Source organism: Schistocerca americana, chromosome 2 (assembly GCF_021461395.2).
Source record: "Schistocerca americana isolate TAMUIC-IGC-003095 chromosome 2, iqSchAmer2.1, whole genome shotgun sequence".
NCBI classification, from domain to species: domain Eukaryota; kingdom Metazoa; phylum Arthropoda; class Insecta; order Orthoptera; family Acrididae; genus Schistocerca; species Schistocerca americana.
In genome coordinates, this window is record NC_060120.1 from 1,095,460,900 (window position 1) to 1,095,483,155 (window position 22,256).

A 22,256-nucleotide genomic window follows, 5' to 3' on the forward strand; every position below is an offset into this window, starting at 1 on the left:
CAATTTGTCATGATTTATGGTGTCAAATGCTTTTGACAAATCTAAAAATATGCCCATGGTAAGTTTTTTGTTGACTAATGCTATCAGTGCTCTAATAGAAAGGAGTGAACTGCTGATTCGGTTGAGTGGTTTGCTCTAAATCCATGTTGAGATTCTGACAGAATGCTATTACCATCTAAGAAGTCTGTTATCCTCTTATTGAAAAGCCTTTCCAATATTTTTGAGAAAACAGACAGAAGTACCAGTGGTCTGTAGTTGGAAATATCATCTTTGTTTCCTTTCTTGTACAATGGCTTTACTTTTGCTATTTTGAAACATGAAGGAAAAGTTCCTGTAGCAAAAGATAGGTTACATAGGTGGGTTAAGGGCTCAGTAAACAAGTCCCCACACTTCTTTATAATGAAATCAGGTATATCATCTACACCTGCGGAGTGTTTCATTTTGAGACCTTTTATTGTAACGTGTACTTCTTCTACATTTGTTGGGTACAGAAACATTGATTTGCTTGAGACTTTTTTCCCTGTTTCTGTATGCTGTTTTCTATTAGAGGTCTGTTGTAGTAGTTTCTCTGTTACATTTATAAAATAGTTATGAAACATATTAGCTACTTCCTGTGGGTTATTAATGTTTTCCAAGCCAGCCTTTAATACTATATTATTAACTCTATTTTTTTAAGATTTGGTTTCTTTCTTTACAACTTGCCAGAATGCTTCAGTTCTGTTCGAAGCATCTTCTATGTATTTGTCATTGTCTCGTTTCTTTGCCTCCTTGATTATTTTATTTAAGATAGATTTATATTTTTTTAAAGTAACTATCAAACTCCTGAGTTGTGTTGCAGTTTCTTGCAACATTGTGAAGGTACCGTTTTCTAGCACAAGATTTCCTTATGTAATATTTAAAAATATTCACGAATGTCTGAAACTTATCAGAAATATTTTCTGTACTATACACCATCTCCCATGAGTCTTGTTGGAGATAATTCTAGAATGTTTGTACTGCAGTATTACTGAAAGTTCTGCCCATGTGTGTAGTCTTCCTCATATAATTATAGGATGGATTAGTGTTTACATAAAAGCTTATAGTCTGTGCATGATGGTCTGCCAGTCCAGCTTTAATTACAACTGATTTATATTTTGTTTTGCAGCTAATTATTATTTGGTCTATGGTAGTACTAGAATGATTCGTTTCACGTGTAGGGGAATGGATTGTAATCTCCAAATTATTGGCTGTTAATATGTTCATCAGCTCACATTTTGAACTGCTTCGCTTATTAAAGTCTACATTTAGGTCTCCACATATAAGAACTGTTTTTAGATGTGTTACTATTTTATTTAGTAAAGTATCAAGCTGAGTGTAGAATTTTTTAGATGGGTATCTGGAGATCTATATAAACATATTACAATTAACTTGAACTCTGGAATTTCTATGCCTGATATTTCAAAATCTTTTTCAGTGTTTAAGGATTCAACATTGTCTAAGTTATTGAATTCGATATCTTTCTTTATGTATATGCAGTTCCCTCCACGTGTAAACTGATTTCTACATGTTTGTGCTGCTAACACCTAATCCGTTATTTTCACTGTCTTTAACTCAGTGTTCAGTTAAGCACAGTATATTAACATATCTGAGTTCACTTGATAGCAAGACTTCAAGCTCTCTTACTTTATTCCTAAGTGACTGTATATTCTGATGAAGAAGAGTGACCTTTATTCCTGAATTTAAATTGTGTGGGAAATCTTCATTCTCATCTAGAAGTGTGAGTTGGTTTTTTCCATTGGTCATAAGAAAATGTCCTGATGGTGAAACGGGGCAGTTCTCCATCTCTCTGGTCAGTTTACTTGTGTGGTCGATGTTGAGGTGGTTTCTGTTTTTGCTGCAAGGACTGCTACTGGAGGTGGTGTTGATAGGTGCACTAGTTATCCTAATTTGGTCTTGAGGCTTTTTGGGAATAAAAAATCTTGTAGATGACATGGTCGCCTTACATTTCTTATTACTGGAATTGCTGAACTTCCTCCTGTTGCTGGGGTGGTAGTAGTTGATTGTTGGTGTTCACTGATACATGTAAAATTAGATGTCCTTGGTGATACTTTTGAGTCTCTATCTACTGATATCCTTAGTGGGTCTCCTGTAGGTAGGCCTACTGCTTTTGGTTTCCAGTGCCCAGTTCTTCTTGTTGTATCCTGAATATCTTCGGGTGTGGAACTTGGTTCTTCTGCTTTTTATGGGTTTGATGCTTTTGCCAGTATCACAGCCTGGTTTAGTCGATGATAGTTTTGTTTTGCTGTGTCTTCTTTGAGTGATGAAGGTGTAGTACAGTTCTTTTTTGCGCCTGCTCGTTTATCTTTCTATCGAGTTGGATTAGTCCATTTCTGCTGCTGATTTTTCTTGTGCTTCCACTGTCATATTTGCTGAAAGGTCTTCACATTGTATATATGATAGAGCCGGTATTTGCAGATTGGCACCTACTGCTAGTTGTAAATGTCTACATAATTTCTCTTTGCTTCCATTCGCAAGTGAAGTCCATGCTTTGTATAATCGCTTCTACTGAGGAATGTATTGACGTCCATTACCATTATATGCTCATAATTTTCTGCAGTCCTCATTGAGAATTCGTTTTCAGCATAGATTCTGTTGTTCAGTTTTAGTACATCGTATCTGTACGGAATTATGCACGAGATAACTTTTGTGTGGATTGTCTTATGAAGAGAATCTGTTAAGGCACATTTGAAATCCTGAAATTTCTTTAGGATGTCGTTAGTCCCACCTAGAATGATGACACTGTCATTTTTCGTATGTTCTTTCGTCTTCCCATCTATGTTAGAAGCCACGTTCTTTAACTGTGCGTTAGGTTTTATTACAGAAGAGATGTAGTGTTTTTGATTTTGAGAACTGATCATAATTTTTGCACAGTAACGACCATGACTGTCAGGAAGAATTAATACGTTCTGCCTCTTGTTATCACTGTGTATCATTTTTTGGGGCACTGGTCGATCGCTTTTTATATAGTTTACATTTGTATTAACGCTGTTGGTTTTGTCAGGGCACGTCATAACACAAGCACTTGAGTCCTTCGCTGTAGTATTTTTGCTTCTGATTCAATCATGCTGCTTTTCTTTCTCACTATTTACAGTTTTTGTCGGTTTTATTTTGATTGGTGCACTCGATTTCAGATCACCTAACAGTTCGGTATTTTCATTTCGAAGCTTCGTTAAATGTTAATCGCTGCTTGCATACTTATGATACACTCTTTTAAATGTTCAATATCTGTTACACATTTTTACACGGTATATTTTGACTTTCAACAGCTGTATTTCCGAGTGGTAGAACATTGCGCACATCACACTCGTGAGCAATTTCATTTTACTTCATATACATACCAGTAGTTCACTATTTCTAGACCGAATTTCCGGACACCTGAGTTATGATATCACGCACAATGCATTTACGATTGCAGTATTCACTGATTTTTACGTATGTCGTACATTTTTCGTTCAGTTTACGTTTATATTTGTAGAGTTAACACACTCATAGTTTACACTTTCCGCCATCGCCGGCCGAAGTGGCCGTGCGGTTAAAGGCGCTGCAGTCTGGAGCCGCAAGACCGCTACGGTCGCAGGTTCGAATCCTGCCTCGGGCATGGATGTTTGTGTTGTCCTTAGGTTAGTTAGGTTTAACTAGTTCTAAGTTCTAGGGGACTAATGATCTCACCAGTTGAGTCCCATAGTGCTCAGAGCCATTTGAACCTTTCCGCCATCTTCTATATAATAACAAGTTAATGAGCAAAAACATATTTAATAGGACCCAGACGTTTTGAAAACAGGGCTACAGCAGAATCTGTGGGAGAAGTGCTACTGTTCAAGAGAAGAATTTGTGGAGGATAAAATGATAATTTGAGCAAGGATAATTAAGTGTTAGATTGTATTATGACACTGTTTGTTACCATCAGTTGTTATATGCTTAAGGTGGAATTAATTTTATTGCAGTTTTGCCATGTCACCTGTACCTGAGTCAAATGATTTAGATCATGTACGTTACGATACTAACGAACCACAATTCACAATTCGTATAAGGTTGGGACATGCCTGTTTGAATGTGCATCTCTGTAGGATATGAGTGATATATTCTTCCACATATAGCCAACATCCAAAAGACGGCAGAGAGCAGGACCACAATATTTTGTAGTGTTCTAAACATGTTGCATAGAAAAGTGAACTGTGGGGAAACACTTCAAAAACGTAGATGCCGTTGCTAGGAGTCAGCATGGCTTCTAAATTAACAGTGTAATAACCTGTTACCTGCACCGAGCAGACACAAATCTCTGGCTGTATACTTAAGATTTAACTTTCATCATTAGGCTTAATAAACAGTTGTAATATCTGCATTTTTCAACAAGCAGTAAAATTTAAAAAAAGTTAAATGGGTAGTATCGATAGTTAGGATCCCCTATGGTCGCTCCCATCAGCCATTGCGCCGAGTGTCAACTTGGTTTGACGGACTATATGAACATGTCAACATGTGGTGGGCCGGTTAATTGAAGTGGGGTTGAGCTACGAATGTAAAATAGAATTACGTGACGCGTGTAAAAAGAGTTGGAGAAGATACTGCGCACACATTACTGCAGGTGAGGCGACATTATCAAGGCTGTCATGAAAGTAAAGCCCAACAAATCATTTTAAAACGCGGAAGCCTAATTTTACCAGTACGGTACCCAGGTAAACTAGAAATGCATTAACATTGTTTTCTATTGTGATCAGCACTTGTGGTATGGAAAATACGTAGGAACTCACTACACAGCATTTTCTTCAAAACACGAATGATAATGACAAGTCTACCTAACCAAGTTTTCGTTTGCACGAATACGTATCCACGGTATTTTACCGGGCTTCAGATAAACTTCCGTTCATATTTCGTATTCATTTCTCTGATTATTATGTGTAGCGCCGTAGTGGTCTCCATAGGATCCGCTACTATGTTAACGCAAACTAAATTACTCCTAAAAGACATTTGTGTAGTATGTTTATTGTAGGTTTAATTACTCAGTAAGATAAATACAATTTTCATCATAGGTTGATTTTATGAGTTATCTCCTTCATTGCATGGATTTTGTGCCTTGCATATTTAATGTTTGTGAAGTAAGCAACATATGGCGGTTGAGTATTTATTTGGTTTTTATTTGTTCCTATTAATTAGATTATTAATAATATAGGACAGATAAAGTGAAATAATGTAGTATTACATGGGCACTTTAGATATCATAATATGTCGTAAGTTATATTTTATTTTTCTGAGAACAATTGGTTCCATAAAATATTACAATCATTGGCAGGCCTAACAGTTTAAGGGAAAGTTTAAAACGGTGGAATATATGAAAGTCCAAATTTTTATCCTACTGACATACATAAATTAACATTTTATAATAATTTATCTTAAAGTTCCAAGCTTTTGTGACAGAAGTACTTTTTTCTTTCAAGAGTGTTTTCACCAAACTGGTTTGTTCTAATATTATAACTTAAGGATGCTTTGACACTAATTTTTATGTTGATGGGAAGCTTATTGTTAGTGTCATTAGGCTTCTTGTGGAAAGTGTGTGTGTTTGTTTTTGTTTCCGCCATATTTGTGACGTCATGGGTCAAAGCAGACCGGTGGGATCGGACGCTTCCGTATTTCCGCTTACTCTTATATCTGACCCAGTAACTCCCTTGTGTACTTTGAGAGAAATGTAGATTCTTGGTAAAAGTTTTTCACTTATCTTGTCATTATGTGTCACAATTTGTCTGAAATAATTCCCTGTTGCTGACTACAAACATAATCAGTGTGTACGTATATTGAGTTGTTGTAGTAAGTATCCTGAGAGATATGAAGGGCCCCCTGTAGTTTGTTAGGGGCCCTATATATTAATCTCATGGCTCATTTTTGAAGTTTAAAATCTCCTGCAACATTTCCACATAAGATTATACCATAGGAGAGCATGGAATTGAAACCTGCAAAATATGACAACAAAGTACAAAATAGTTCTCAGATTAGAGGATGCTAGGCTAAATTTCGTGACCAGCTGATCAATTTGCTCTTTCCATCTAAAGAGACTGTCCATCTAGATGTCTAGGAATTTTGTTGTTGTTGTCTTCAGTCCTGAGACTGGTTTGATGCAGCTCTCCATGCTACTCTATCCTGTGGAAGCGTCTTCATCTCCCAGTACGTACTGCAGCCTACATCCTTCTGAATCTGCTTAGTGTATTAATCTCTTGGTCTCCCTCTATGATTTTTTTACCCTCCACGCTGCCCTCCAATACTAATTGGTGATCCCTTGATGCTTCAGAACATGTCCTACCAACCGATCCCTTCTTCTAGTAAAGTTGTGCCACAAACTCCTCTTCTCCCCAATTCTACTCAATACCTCCTCATTAGTTACGTGATCTACCCATCTAATCTTCAGCATTCTTCTGTAGCACCACATTTCGAAAGCTTCTATTCTCTTCTTGTCTAAACTATTTATTGTCCATGTTTCACTTCCTTACATTAATATTCTGATTGTTAATATCCATTTCTGGAACTTGAAGTATTTTATTTGTTCCCTGAAACAGGATGACATTAGCTTCCGAAAAATTGTTAGGCTATTTGCTGTGGACCATTGGTGTATTTGATAAGTGACTCCTGCATTGTTGAGTTCGGCTCTGTGATCAGAATACTTGGATCATCAGTAAACTTGGCTATTTTTACTCTGTTAGTAATTGTAATTGTTAGAGCACTAATGTAGATCAATAAAATCAGTGGCCAGAGGATCAAGCACAGAGGGCCTCTATATTTAACACTTTCTCCGTCTGAGTTATTTTTCAGGGTGTTGATTCTTCTGGGAAACCTGGAATTCTCGGTGGAAAAATTGGTAAATCTGAGTTTTAGGGATTTCATAAAATCTAGTTTGTTAACCTAGCATTAACATTCAGTTGTACTGAGTTACATAACAAGTTGTTGAATACATATTTTGTTTTTAATTATGTGCTTATAATTCCATATAAATTATCAATGTTTGAAAAGAGCTGTTAAGCTGGTGAATTGTACAGAATATTCCTTTTTGTCAGAGACCCCCATTGGGTACTTCCTAAAATACAGTTTTCACAGAATTTCATCTGTTACACTAAATATAGCTCTCTGTGGGGAATCCTGTACTAAAGCTGGTGTAGGTGTCGATTGGCTATAGCTCCTATCTTACTCTAGTCTCTCGAATATCTTTGAGAATACGGACAGCAGAGAGAGGGACCAATACTTCGATATTAGTGTCCTCTCTCTACTTTTGTGGATTGAAATCACTATCATGTGCTTCAGTTACACTAGTTTTCATTGATTACACGGATAGCAGAATAGTTGAGTGATTAAGTCTGCACATGATTTTAAAATCTGATTTTATACACTGTCATATCTAGAGGACTGAGAGCCTTTGAGATTATTTATAATCTAATTAATAGGAACAAATAAAAACCAAATAAATACTCAACTCAACTGCCATATGTTTGGTGTGAGTTTAAATGATTTGTTAGCTGTAGGGTTTCTGTGGGAGTTTATTACGGTTCCGTGTTTTTCAGCTATAGTGAAAAAAATTATTGAAATCTGAGGCTGCAACCATTACCAGAGGACTGTCGTATTCTTGCTCGTTCTGATTTTATGTTCCTATTTTTCTCACTTTTTATCACAAGCCAATAACCTGCTAATTTCTTTTGCATAATACATATGTTTGGCATTCCACATAATACAGGTTTGAATTTTACAGTGTTCTGTAATGTAATTTCACTGCTACGTTGTATTAGTCCTCTGTTCCGTGTACTGAGCCCTCTTTTCAACATATAATATTTTAATGCTCAGTGTTAATCACTCTTTCTTTCTCCACTGGCTGGTTTGATTTTAAACATACTGTTCTTTCGTGTTCTTAAACTCTCACCCACCGCCATACAGAATCCAGAAGCTAAACAGATATGAAACAGTCGTGAACTGTTCCTCCAAGTGTGTCTCCCATAAAAATTTTAGCCTTTCCAAAGGCCTTTCATATTGCCGCACTCCTAAATTCAGTCATGCTGTGCTTGTTAAAAACCTTATCTCCTTCTCCTGGTTCCTACAGGGGAAACAATTTTGTCACCAACCCTACCAATCAGACTCTATCCAAAACCAAAATTGAAGCCTGCCTGACTCAGTTCAGCCCTCCAAGTAACTCTGATCCACCCCCACTGCCCCAAATTAGCCTCTGTTAACCTTCCAGAATTTCCTAACCTTGATCTTTGCCTGATCATCATTCCCCAAATCCCTCAACATGGAAGCCAACCTTAAATCTTCAGAAAGAATCCCAATCCACCATGTAAAAACTGGTCCTGACCTTACAATCATACCTGCTGACAAAGGATCCACCATAGTGTTTATGAGCCACGGGGATTGCCTCGTGGCCGAACTCCACAAGCCATGAAATTGTCCGCCTAGAAACCCTGCCACAGTAACCCCATTCCACCCCCCTGCGGGTCCGGGGATTAGAATTGGCCCGAGGTACCCCTGCCTGTCGTAAGAGGCGACTAAAAGGAGTCCCACCCCCTCAAGGGGGTCGTTGGCGCCTGCGTCCGGAGACGGACGGTTCCACGACCTCTATTTGCGGTCATTTTGCTTTTTCACTTCTCGTTTCTTCCTTCCTTTGGTAGGTTCCTTTCTTTGCTCTTTCCCACCTCAGTCTTCCTTACTCTTTCCTTGCCTTCTCCTCCTTGCCTTCTCCTCCTTGCCTTCTCCTCCTTGCCTTCTCCTCCTTGCCTTCTCCTCCTTGCCTTCTCCTCCTTGCCTTCTCCTCCTTGCCTTCTCCTCCTTGCCTTCTCCTCCTTGCCTTCTCCTCCTTGCCTTCTCCTCCTTGCCTTCTCCTCCTTGCCTTCTCAGGTCTCCGCCTCGGCGTTTGAGACAGTCTGTCCTCTCTCTCCCTCTCTCTCTCCTCCTTTTCTTCCTTCCTCCCTGTGCGTGCCTGAAGGCCGACCCACGCGGTTGCATGCGTAGCCGGTGACGGGGTAACGCGTAATTCCCCGCCCTGGGTAGACATGTAAGGCACGCGCGTACCCCCTGGTAAAGGCCAGGCCCGGGGAGGGGTGATTGCCTGAGCTGATACCTTCTGACCATGCCGATTGGTCCCTCCATCTGGTTCTCGGGAGGTGTGACCTGAGGTGTAAACATTCACCTAAGGCGGGAGTGCCCTCTGAGAGGGTCCCCACAAGGAAGGAGCGCGCCATCGGAGACGCTGGAAATCATGGGGGGTTCCTCCGCAATGGATTTCACTCCATCTGTCTCGACTTCTGCCCAAAAACGGAAACGTGACCAGCCATCAGTGACAAAAGTACTACCGCCTGCCCCACAGTTTCTCGTCGTTTCTCGATCTGAGGACGGAAAGGATTTTTCCTCTGTCAATCCTTTCGTTATCCAGAAGGGTGTAGATGCCATAGCCGGATCTGTCAAATCTTGTACCAGGTTGCGTAACAGTACCTTATTACTAGAAACTGAGAGCGCCTTTCAGGCACAAAAACTGCTTCGGGCCACACTCCTGTACACGTTCCCTGTGCGGGTGGAGGCTCACCGAACTTTGAATTGGTCTCGTGGTGTGGTCTATACTAGCTCCCTCGACGGACTGACTGACAAGGAGATTCAATCTTTCCTCGCTGAGCAGGGCGTGACGGCTGTCCATAGGGTCATGAAAAAGGTCAACAATGACCTTGTACCGACCCGGACACTTTTCTTGACCTTAGATAGTGTTTAGCTGCCATCGCGCATCAAGGCGGGCTACGAGGTTATTTCTGTTCGCCCCTATGTCCCGACACCTACGCGCTGTTACCAGTGTCAGCGTTTCAATCACACTCGACAGTCTTGTTCCAATGCGGCTAAATGTGTCACTTGCGGCAGGGATGCCCATGAGGGTGACTGTCCACTTCCGTCTCCTTGTTGTGTGAACTGTCAGGGTGACCATGCCGCATCCTCCCGTGACTGTCCTGTCTACAAGGACGAACGATGTATCCAAGAAATTCGGGTCAAAGAGAAAGTGTCCACCTCGGCTGCTCGCAAGCTATTAGCTAGTAGGAAGCCCACGCTGCTCCCAGCGGGGAAATACAGTACTGTCCTCGCCTCTCCTCGGACTACCAGGGAGGTGGCAACCCAGACATGCGATCTGACCTTCAGCACCACGGTCGTCCGTTCGGCCAGTGCTAAGATCGCCCGGTCGACGTCTCCTCTTCCTCCCGTCACCCCTCAGACCCAAGCACCTTCATCAGCTTCTGCCAAGATGAAGACCCAGAAGTCAGATGCACGGTGCCTTTAAGAAGGAACCGTCCCGTGCAGACTTCCTACGTACCTCGACCTCCCAGCCTTCGACCGGTACTTCCACCAAACGTCCTTCCAAGAAGGCTCATAGGAAGCATAGTTCTCCTTCTCCGCCACGGCGCATTTCTTCTCCTGCGCCACCCAGCGGTTGCCGCCCCAGGCCGTCATCCGTTTCGCCTGGCCGCACCGCTGGTAGCCGAACATCTGGCCGTTCACCGGCGGAGGAAGCTCCCCCTCCCAGCCATCTTCCCAAGATGGCCGATGAACCTATAGACCCCATGGACGATGACTGTCCGCCTACTGATAGCGGCGGCAGTGCTCGCTCAAAGCCAGGCCCTCAGCGGCCTTCGAGGTGACCCCTTCTTTAGTCTTCCTTTTCTTCTTACGATGGCACTTATTCACTGGAATATTCGCAGCATTCACTCCAACCGAGAGGACTTGAAGTTGCTGCTCCGCTTGCACTGTCCGCTCGTCGTAGCCCTCCAGGAAACGAAGCTACGCCCTTGTGATCAAATTGCCTTGGCACACTACACCTCTGTGCGTTTTGACCTACCCCCTGTGGTAGGTACCCCGGCCCATGGAGGGGTTATGTTGCTGGTCCGGGATGATATTTACTACGTTCCCATCACGTTGCACACCGGCCTGCAGGCAGTAGCCATCCGCATTACTCTCCCCACTTTTACATTTTCCATTTGTACCGTTTACACTCCATCGTCATCTGCCGTTACCAGGGCAGACATGATGCAACTTATTGCTCAGCTACCTGCACCATTTTTGTTAACTGGAGACTTCAATGCCCACCATCCCCTTTGGGGCTCTCCAGCATCCTGCCCGAGGGGCTCCCTGTTAGCAGACCTTTTCAACCAGCTCAATCTTGTCTGCCTCAATACTGGCGCCCCTACTTTTCTTTCGGACACATCTCACACCTATTCCCATTTAGACCTCTCTATATGTACTCCCCAACTTGCACGCCGGTTTGAGTGGTATGCACTTTCTGATACATATTCGAGCGACCACTTCCCGTGTGTTATCCATCTCCTGCAGCATACCCCCTCTCCGTGCTCCTCTAGTTGGACCATCTCCAGGGCAGACTGGGGGCTCTTCTCTTCCAGGGCGACCTTTCAGGATCAAACCTTCACAAGCTGCGATCGTCAGGTCGCACACCTCACGGAAGTCATTCTCGCTGCTGCTGAATATTCCATCCCTCACCCTACTTCTTCTCCACGTCGCGTACCGGTCCCCTGGTGGACTGCAGCATGTAGAGACGCTTTACGTGCTCGTCGACGTGCTTTACGCACCTTTAAACGCCACCCTACGATGGCGAATTGTAGCAATTATAAACAATTACGTGTGCAGTGTCGTTGTGTTATTAAAGAAAGCACCTTCAACAGTTTCACTCCTTCTTCTGTTGTCTGGCACTAAGGTCCACTCACCAGTTTCTGGCTTGACGGTCGCGAATGACGTCCTTGTGGCCCCTGAGGATGTCTCCAATGCCTTTGGCCGCTTTTTCGCCGAGGTTTCGAGCTCCGCTCATTACCACCCTGCCTTCCTCCCCCGCAAACAGGCAGAGGAGGCTAGGCCACCTAACTTCCGCTCCTCGAATTGTGAAAGTTATAATGCCCCATTCACCATGCGGGAACTCGAAAACGCACTTGGCCGATCACGGTCCTCTGCTCCAGGGCCTGATTCTATTCATATTCAGATGCTGAAGAACCTTTCTCCTGCGGGTAAAGGTTTTCTTCTTCGTACATACAATCGCATCTGGATTGAGGGACATGTTCCCGCATGCTGGCGCGAGTCTATTGTTGTCCCGATTCCTAAGCCGGGGAAGGACAAGCACTTGCCTTCCAGTTATCGACCCATCTCGCTTACCAGCTGTCTCTGTAAAGTGATGGAGCGAATGGTTAACTCTCGATTGGTTTGGCTGCTCGAGTCTCGACGCCTACTTACCAATGTACAATGTGGATTTCGTAGACGCCGCTCTGCTGTCGACCATGTGGTTACCTTGTCTACCTTCATTATGAATAACTTCTTGCGGAAGTGCCCGACCGCGGCTGTGTTCTTTGATTTGGAGAAGGCTTACGACACCTGTTGGAGGGCGGGCATTCTCCGCACCATACATACATGGGGCCTTCGCGGTCGCCTCCCTCTTTTTATTCGTTCGTTTTTAATGGATCGACAGTTCAGGGTACGTGTGGGTTCTGTCCTGTCAGACACTTTTCACCAGGAGAATGGGGTGCCACAGGGCTCAGTTTTGAGCGTCGCTCTCTTCGCCATAGCGATCAATCCAATAATGGATTGCCTCCCAGCTGGTGTATCAGGCTCCCTTTTCGTAGACGATTTTACCATCTATTGCAGCGCGCAGCGTACGTGTTTCCTGGAGCGCTGTCTTCAGTGTTCTCTTGACCGTCTTTACTCCTGGAGTGTCGCCAATGGCTTCCGTTTTTCTGCCGAGAAGACGGTCTGTATTAACTTCTGGCGCTACAAAGAGTTTCTCCCACCGTCCTTACGACTCGGTCCCGTTGCTCTCCCATTCGTGGAGACAAAATTTTTAGGTCTTACATTTGACAGGAAACTTAGTTGGTCTCCACATGTGTCATATTTGGCTGCCCGTTGTACCCGCTCTCTAAATGTCCTCCGTGTTCTCAGTGGTATGTCGTGGGGAGCGGATCGAACCGTCCTGCTTCGTCTGTATCGGTCGATCGTCCGCTCCAAGCTGGATTATGGGAGCTTAGTATACTCCTCTGCACGGCCATCCATCTTACGCCGCCTCAACTCCATACAACATCGGGGTTTACGACTTGCGATCGGAGCGTTTTATACTAGTCCCGTCGAGAGTCTTCATGCTGACGCTGGTGAGTTGCCACTTACCTACCGGCGTGATATATTGCTTTGTCGGTATGCCTGTCGGCTACTGGCAATGCCCGACCACCCGTCTTATCGTTCCTTTTTTGATGACTCTCTCGACAGTCAATACGGGTTGTATGTCTCTGCCCTGCTTCCCCCTGGAGTTCGCTTTCGTCGCCTCCTTCAACACCTTAATTTTTCACTCCCTGCAACCTTTCGAGTGGGCGAGAGCCACACGCCACCTTGGCTCCAGGCTCAGGTTCGCGTCCACCTTGACCTCTGCTCGCTCCCGAAGGAGGTTACCCCCGGTTCAGTCTACCACTTCCGTTTTATCGAACTTCGTTCGAAGTTCATGAATATGACCTTCATTTATACAGATGGCTCTAAGACCAATGATGGGGTTGGTTGTTCCTTTATTGTCGGGGCACAAAGTTTCAAATACCGGCTCCATGGCCTTTGTTCGGTCTTCACAGCTGAGCTCTTTGCCCTCTACCAGGCTGTCCTTTACATCTACCGCCACCGACATTCTGCTGACTGCTGCGCCGGCGCCGTTCTGCCCCTGTGGGCAATTGCTGACAGTCTGCCATATTTTAACGGTCTGTCCAGATTTTAACACCCTGCGTCTTGATCTTGGCCTGCCGTGTACTGTAGAAGCCATTTTAGCGGATGACCCACGAGCTGCTGCTCGCGTTCTTCATTTTATCAATTTGACAACCCTCTCAAAGGACATTTGATTCTGCTGTTTTCCTTTTTTAATCGTATGCCTGTCAGTCTGTCTTTTATCGTGTTTTCTGTTTCGTTGCTGTTTTAAACTTGTGACTCGCGGTGCATTCCTCCCGTAGTCTGGGCACTAATGACCGTTGAAGTTGTGCGCCCTAAAACCACAAAAAAAAAAAAAAAAAAAAAAAAAACCCATTCCAGAAATTCAGCAAGATCACTAATCCCTCATCAAATTCTTAGGCCCTTTCCAGAACCTCTGTCCTGTGTCTATCTTCTGCCCCACCCCTACCATTCCCATGCTCCTACCTTCTACATACTTCCTAACGTGCAGGAGTCCAGCTGTCTTGGAAGCCCAATTGTGTCGGATTACTGTCCCCCACAGAGAGAGACTCTGCTCTTGTGGACAAACACTTTCAGCTTATTTACCTGTAACCTAGCCTACTGTAGAAGATACCATTTCCACCAACAGCTCTCCTTTGTGCTGGGTGCATGGTGATAGCAAACTGTGCACAATGCAAGCAGATATTCAGTAAACATAGATACGTAACCAAATATCATAAGAAATGGAGGTTGTGTCCCCTCCCCCCCCCAACCCCACTCACCCCCCCCCCCCCCCCCCCATGCTCCAGAAAACAGAAGTGTGCTGTTGTCATCTGAGCAGTCAAACTGCAAATAGAGAACTAAATGTATTCTGTTGTGGAAGAAAGGTAAAGGACGGTCAGTTTTTAAAATTTCCCGGAGCGTACATAGATCTTTCTCACCTTTAAAGAGCAACTTGAAACCACGCAAGAAACATTGAAAATCAGAAACAGCTTAGACTAGAAAAATTTCTGGTAAGAGTTGGGGAGCACTTGCAAAGACAATGCGCATAGCAGCACAAGCATTGCTAGATAGTGTTGCTGATTATTGCTCTTGTGTATGGAGGAGAAGCTGTCTTGTTAAACATGTAGATATGTCTTAACAATAAAAGTACGCTAATATCTAGAATGGCCAAACTCGCGTCTCTTCCATGGCTACAGTTCTCTCGAATATTGTTGCCCCCTCACTTTAGGCAACAGCTACAGGTGATTGGGATAGAACAAGATCTTCCATATCTCAGTCTTTGGAGATCTGCCAACAGGTAATAGATTGAGCTCCTTAGCCCATAGTAGGCTTAAATCTAAGAAATCTATCTGGAACCACATTCCACCACCTATGATTTGAAAGTACAGTGAAGATCTGCATGGGCATTGTTTCAGAACCACAACTATATGCCCTAGACAGATCCAGTCTGACACTTCGAGGAAACCATAGTCACTTGAAGGGACTCCAAACAGGGTATACTAGAATGAAAGCTATGCTCTTTAAGTGGAAAATGGATAAAAATTGTCACTGTCTAGTGCTCTGGAACAGGCAGTACAGTACAGGGAATTGAGAGGGATGTGGAACAATCTGAAGCAAAAGACCAGCTGAATTCATTAGACATATCACTGCAGCAGGCACACATTGAAAAATTAAGTGCTATATAATAACTATGTTTTAATTTTTATATTTTGTAATCACTGTTAAACATTCATTATATTCCCCCCAGGGGGGTCCACAACTTTTGCGTAGCGAGCACGGGACCCCGAGCTAATGTGGCCCTCCTTCCTTTCCGGGCTGCATACCTTCCTTTCCCGCATCCTTCCCCACTTTCCCCCCCGCCCCCCACCCCCCCCCCCTCCCCACCCCTCACGACCGCCTCATTCCTTCCGTTTCTCCCCCTCTGGGAGTATGTTTTGTGCCTACGTCCGGAGCCAGACGCTTGAAAATGTAACACATTCTTCGCTTTCTCTGCTTGCATGTCTTCAGCCTTCCTTTGTCCTTCTCTTTTCCTTACCTCTTCTCTTTACCCTTTTTTCCACTGTGGCGTTTGAGACCTCTCTTCTTTCCTTTCCCTTTCTTTGTTTTCCCTCTTTTTTTTCCTGCCTGTGCGTGTCTGAAGGCTGACCCACGCATTTTCGTGCGTAGCCGGTGACGGGGTAATGCGTTATTCCCTGCCCTGGATAGACAGGTAGGACATGTACGTACCCCCTGGTAACGACCAGGCCCAGGGAGAGGTGATTACCTGAGCTGATACCTTCCGAAAGTGCCGATTGGTCCCTCCGCCCATTTCTCGGTAGGTGTGACCTGAGATGTGAACAATCACCTAAGGTGGGAGCGCCCTCAGAGAGGGCCCCCACAAGGGAGGAGCGCGCCATCGGAGACGCCGGTAATCATGGGGGACACTTCCGCAATGGTTTCCTCATCTTCTACTATGTCTGCTCACAAGCGTAAGTTCAGTGAGTCTCAGCCACAGACAGTTCTTCCATCGTTGCCACAGTTCGTTGTCGTTTCTCGGTCTGACGAAGGTCACGACTTCTCCACGGTCAACCCATTCATTATTCAGAAAGGTGTCAACGCAATTGCAGGTCCTGTAAAGTCCTGTTCCAGATTACGAAATGGCACCTTGTTGTTAGAAACAGTCATTGCCCTCCAGGCACAAAAAATTGCTGTGTACTTCACTGCTACACACCTTCCCTGTCCGGGTGGAAGCACACCGCACTTTAAATTCCTCACGTGGAGTCGTTTATACCCACTCCCTCGATGGATTGTTCGACGAGGAAATTAAACACTACCTGTCTGACCAGAGCGTAACGGCTGTTCGTAGAGTCATGAAAAGGGTTGACACGAACTTCGTTCCAACCCGTACTGTCTTCTTGACATTTGACAGAGTTCAACTCCCATCGGACATAAAAGGGGGCTACGAGATAATTTCCGTTCGCCCCTACGTCCCAAACCCTACGCGTTGCTATCGGTGTCAGAGGTTCAATCATACCAGCCAGTTCTGTTCCAACCCGGCCAAATGTGTTACGTGTGGCAAGGATGCCCATGAGGGTGCTTGTCCACCTCCATCCCCTTGTTGCAGCAACTGTATGGGTGACCACGCTGCTTCCTCTCGAGATTGCCCCATTTTTAAAGACGAAAAGCTCATTCAGGAAATCAGAGTGAAGGAAAAGGTGTCGACCTTTGTTGCTCGAAAACTATTCTCCAGTCGAAAGCCCACTGTGCCTCAGACAGGAAAATACAGCACTGTCCTTGCCTCTCCTCGGCCAACAAAGGAGGCGGCCACGCAGACTTGTGATCTCACCTTTAGTGACACGGTCGTCAGATCGGCCAGTGCAAAGATCGCCCGTTCAACCTCCCCACTTTCACCTGCTCACTCTAGGGCTCACCCTTCATCGGGTTCTGCTAAATCTCGAGCTCAAAAGTCCGACACACGGTCTTCCAAAAGAGAGCATACTCGTGAAGATTCTTTACGTACCCCAACTTCACAACCATCGGTTCTTCCTTCATCTAAACATTCTGGTTCCAAGAAGGCTAGTAAGAAACCCAGTTCCTCTCCGTCTCTGCCACAGCGTGTCTCATCTACAGCACCACCTGGCAGTAGCCGTCCTCGGCCGTCCTCTGTCGCCAAGGCGCGCTGCTGGCAGCCGATCAACCAGCTGATCGGTGGTGGCAGGAGCTGCTCCTGAACAACCTATGGATCAGGATCTTCTGCCTTCTGCTGAATTCCACACCACGCTGTCGGTCACAAGCTCTGAGCAGTCGTTGAGTTGATGGCAACCTTGATCACATTCTTCCATTTTCTGTCCACTGTATGTCCATTATCCATTGGAATATCTGCAGCATTTGAGCCAATCGGGATGAATTGTCGATCCTCTTACGATCCTACTCGCCGGTCATCTTCTGTCTTCAGGAAACAAAGCTGCATCCCCACGACCACTTTGTTTTCCCCCCATTTTCAGTCAGTCCGATTTGATCTACCCTCTGTTGAAGGCACTCCAGCACATGGAGGACTCATGATTCTTCTCCATGATACTCTCCATTATCACCCAATCCCCTTAAACACTTCCTTCCAAGCAGTTGCTGTCCGTCTTTCCCTTTCTGGATACACCTTCTCTCTTTGCACTGTATACATTCCATCGTCCACACCAATGGCACGAGCTGATCTCCTTCATCTTCTTGGTCAGCTTCGACCCCCTTAATTGCTAGGTGAGGACTTCAATGCCCACCACCCGCTTTCGGGATCTCCACATCCTTGCCCGTGTGGCTCACTATTGTTAGACGTCTTCCACCAAGTGGATCTTGTTTGCCTCAACACTGGGGACCCTACGTTTTTGTCTGCCTCCACGACAAATTTCTCTAATTTGGATCTTTAGGCCAGTACTGTTCCGCTAGCTCGGCGCTTCAAATGATTCTCCCTTGCTAATACACACTCAAGTGACCACTTTCATTGTGTCTTTAGATTGCAGCCACAACTGCCATATATGCGCCTGCGACACTGGAAGTTTGCCCAAGCCGATTGGACACTTTTTTTGTCTCTAGCGACATTTGATGACTGTCACTTTCCTAGCGTTGATGATGCCACTCATATTACAGACGTTATTCTTACAGCTGCAGAACGTTCAATACCTCGCACCTCCGAATTGCCCCGGCGCCCCCCAGTTCCTTGGTGGAACGAGGCATGCTGTGACGCAATACGTGAGCGGCGACGTGCTCTTCGCGTTTTCAGACACCATTCTACTTTGACCAACTGTATCCGCTATAAGCAGTTCCGTGCGCGGTGCCGTCGCATCATCCGTAATAGCAAGAAGGCAAGCTGGGACTTCTTTACTAGCTCATTTAACACCTTCACTCCCTCCTCGGAAGTTTGGAGTCGGATTCGACGGTTATCAGGCGCGCCTAGTTTCTCCGCGGTCTCTGGGTTCACTGTCACGCATGGTACATTAGTGGACCCCGTCGCAATTTCTAACTCATTGGGTCAAAACTTTGCTGCGATTTCGAGCTCTTAAAATTACCCGCCAGCGTTTCTCCCGAAGAAACGTGCAGCGGAAGTGCAACCTCTTGCTTTCTTCTCTCAAAATCGCGAAAGCTACAATACTGTTTTCTCCATGCGGGAACTCCAACATGCACTCTATTCTTCTCGCTCCTCCCCCCCGAGGACCGGATGGTATCAACATACAAATGTTGCTGCATTTATCAGACTATAGTCTGCATTACCTCCTTCGCCTTTATAATCGAATTTGGACCGACAGTACTTTTCCCAGACGATGGCGGGAAGCTATCGTTGTTCCTGTTCCGAAACCTGGAAAGGACAAACATCTCCCCTCTAGCTATCGCCACATTGCTCTCACGAGTAGTGTATGTAAGGTTTTGGAGCATATGGTGAATTGTCGTTTAGCTTGGTGGCTGGAGTCCCGCAGTCTTTTAACACCTGCCCAGTGCGGTTTCCGAAAGCATCGTTCTGCAGTTGACCATCTTATTGCTCTCTCCACTTATCTCATGAACAGTTTTCTCCAGAAACGCCAAACAGTAGCAATATTTTTTGATCTGGAGAGAACATACAGATACCTGTTGGAGGACAGGCATCCTCCGCACACTGTTCTCTTGGGGCTTTTGATGTCGGCTGCCCCTTTTTCTTCGCGAATTTGTGGCAGAGCACACATTTAGAGTGCGGGTAAACACCACTCTCTCCTGTACTTTCTCCCAAGAAAATGGGGTACCCCAGGGCTCCATGCTGAGTGTTGTACTGTTTGCCATTGCAGTAAATCCAATTATGGATTGTCTCCTTCCTGATGTCTCGGGCTCCCTCTTTGTGGACGATTTTGCGATCTACTACAGCTCTCAACAGACCAGCCTTCTTGAACGACGTCTTCAAGGATGTCTTGATCGCCTCCCCTCTTGGAGCATCGAAACAGGCTTCCGCTTTTCTCCCAGTAAGACCGTTTGTGTTAATTTTTTTGGCATCGTACGGAGTTTCTTCCACCTTCCTTACATCTAGAACCTGTCAACCTTCCGTTTTCGGACGTCACTAAATCTTGGGTCTTATGTTTGACAGAAAACTGTGCTGGTCCTCCCACGTTTCCTATCTTTCGGCTCGCTGCCTGCGATCCCTCAACACCCTGTGTCTCCTGAATGGTACCTCCTGGGGAGCAGACCGAGTGGTCCTTCTCTGCCTCTATCACGCCTAAGTGCACTCAAAATTGGGCTATGGAAGCATAGTTTACTCCTCTGCTCGGCCGTCTGTTCTTCGGCGTCTCGACTCTATCCACCACCGTGGATTACGTTTAGTGTCTGGAGGTTTTTACACCAGCCCTGTGGAAAGCCTTTATGCTGAGACTGCTGAACCTCTGCTGTCCAACCGGCGAGCTGTCCTTCTGCGTTGTTATGCTAGCCATCCGCCTTGCATGCCTGCTAATCCGGCTCATGACTTTTTTTTTTCGACGCCTTCTTGGATTTAGGGTATGCAGGACGCGCTTCCTCCCTACTACCACCGGGAGTCCGCTTCCGTCAACTGCTCCATTCTCTTTCCTTCCGCTTTCCCAAAACTTTCTTGACAACTTGGGGTACAGCACCGCCTTGTCTCCATCCCCGGACCTGCCTGCTCCGTGACCTTTGTCAGTTTCTCATGGATGGTACCCCTTCACTTGTTTATCGTCGAGCATTTGCTGCTCTCTGTGCACAAATGAAGGAAGCCACATTTCTTTACACTTATGGCTCAAAAACATCGTTTGGTGTCGGGAGTGCCTATATTGTTGACGACACCCCAACTCGATTTCGGCTTCCTGACCAGTGTTTGGTTTATACTGTGGAGCTTTACGCTGTTCTCCAGGCTGTCCAATACATCCGTCGCCATCAGCGGATACAGTATGTTATCTGTTCAGATTCTTTCAGCTCTCTCCTCAGTCTCCAAACTCTCTACCCTGTCCACCCTCTGGTCTGCTGGATTCAGGACTGCCTACACTTGCTCCACTTGGGGGCGTATCTGTAGCGTTCCTCTGGTTCCCAGGACGCGTTGGTATCTGTGGAAATGAGGTGGCCGATATAGCGGCCAAGGCTGCGCTCTCCCTTCTTCGGCCAGCTATTCAGTCGATTCCCTTCGCCGATGTATGGAGTGTTTTATGTCATCATGTTGTTTTTTTATGGCACGCACATTGGTCGACACTTCCTAATACTAAATTGCGGGACGTGAAAGCTCTTCCCTGTGCTTGGACCTCTTCCTCCCGAACGCGTTGTTGGGAGGAGGTAATTTTAACTAGACTCCGTATAGGGCACATCTTTTAAGCGGCGATCCTCCCCCACTCTGTCCCCACTGCTCTCAGCTGTGGACGGGAAGACACCTTTTGAGTGCCCCTATTTTAATCTGTTACGCACCCGTCTACAGCTGTCGCCTGATATGTCTTCCATTTTAGCAGACGACACGCGCTCAGCCGATCGCGTTCTCGAGTTTATTAGTGCCAGTAAGATGTCAGTCATTTGAAGCTCTTTTTGGGGACAGCCAACCCCCTTCTATAGTCCCTGTCCCCTTGATGGTGGGGGTGGGGGGCATTTCCCTCCCTGTTGCTCCTGCATCACCTACTTGGGGAGCAACGCCCCCTCCCACCCCCGCACCCCCACCCCCCCAAACCATCGGGGACGTCTGTCCCTTGGGAAAGATGACACGCGCCAGTGGCTGAAGAGCCCAAAGGCAGCTGGTTGTAGGGCTTCACGCTCATCCTCAGTCCCGGAGACTGAGCCAGTGATGTCCTCCCAGCCAGGGAAACCCAAGGAGCAGAAAGAGAAATCCAAAAAGAAAACCCCCTAAGACCGAGGAAATTGCGATGGCACCCACACCACTGCTACCCACAAGCTCTGCTGCAGAGGATGGGGTGGAGATTTTGGTGTCCACTGAGGACCAGACGCTCAGACACAATGGATATAGCCTGGCTGATCTACGGCAACTGTAAAGCTTTACACCTGCTATCTGCATTGCCCTCCAGGAAACCTGGTTCCCAGCAATGTGGACCCCTGCCCTCTGCGGTACCATAGCGACTATAATAGTGTCAGGTGGAGTTTGCGTTTATGTCCTAAACTCAGTCTGTAGTGCAACTGTGCCTCTTGAAACCCCCTTGAAGCTGTGGCTGTCAGAATAAGGATGATGCAGGAAATAACTGTCTGCAATGTATATCTTCCTCTGGATGGTGCAGTACCCTTGAATGTGTTAGCAGCACTGATTGATCAACTCCCTAAACCTTTCCTACTTCTGGGAGATTTTAATGCCCATAACCCCTTGTGGGGTGGTACCATGCTTACTGGCTGAGGCAGAGATGTTGAAACTTTACTGTCACAATTAGACTTCTGCCTCTTAAATACTGGGGCTGCCACACATTTCATTGTGGCTCATGGTAGTTACTCAGCCATTGATTTATCGATTTTCAGCCCAGGATTTCTTCCATCTATCAACTGGAGAGCACATGACGACATGTGCGATAGTGACCACTTTCCCATCTTCCTGTGACTGCCCCAGTGTCAGGCACATAGACGCCAGC

At 45.6% G+C, this 22,256-nt stretch overlaps 1 protein-coding gene across 1 annotated transcript in view; it reads left to right on the forward strand.

Moving 5' to 3' along the window:
• Window positions 1-4,476: 4,476 nt before the first annotated feature.
• The window catches only part of LOC124596503, a 174,087-nt gene continuing 156,307 nt past the window's right edge, over window positions 4,477-22,256 (forward strand). Inside the window, exon 1 of the mRNA XM_047135661.1 lies at window positions 4,477-4,621. The gene's annotated coding sequence lies outside the window, so the exon portion shown is untranslated. The remainder of the gene's footprint in view (window positions 4,622-22,256) is intronic.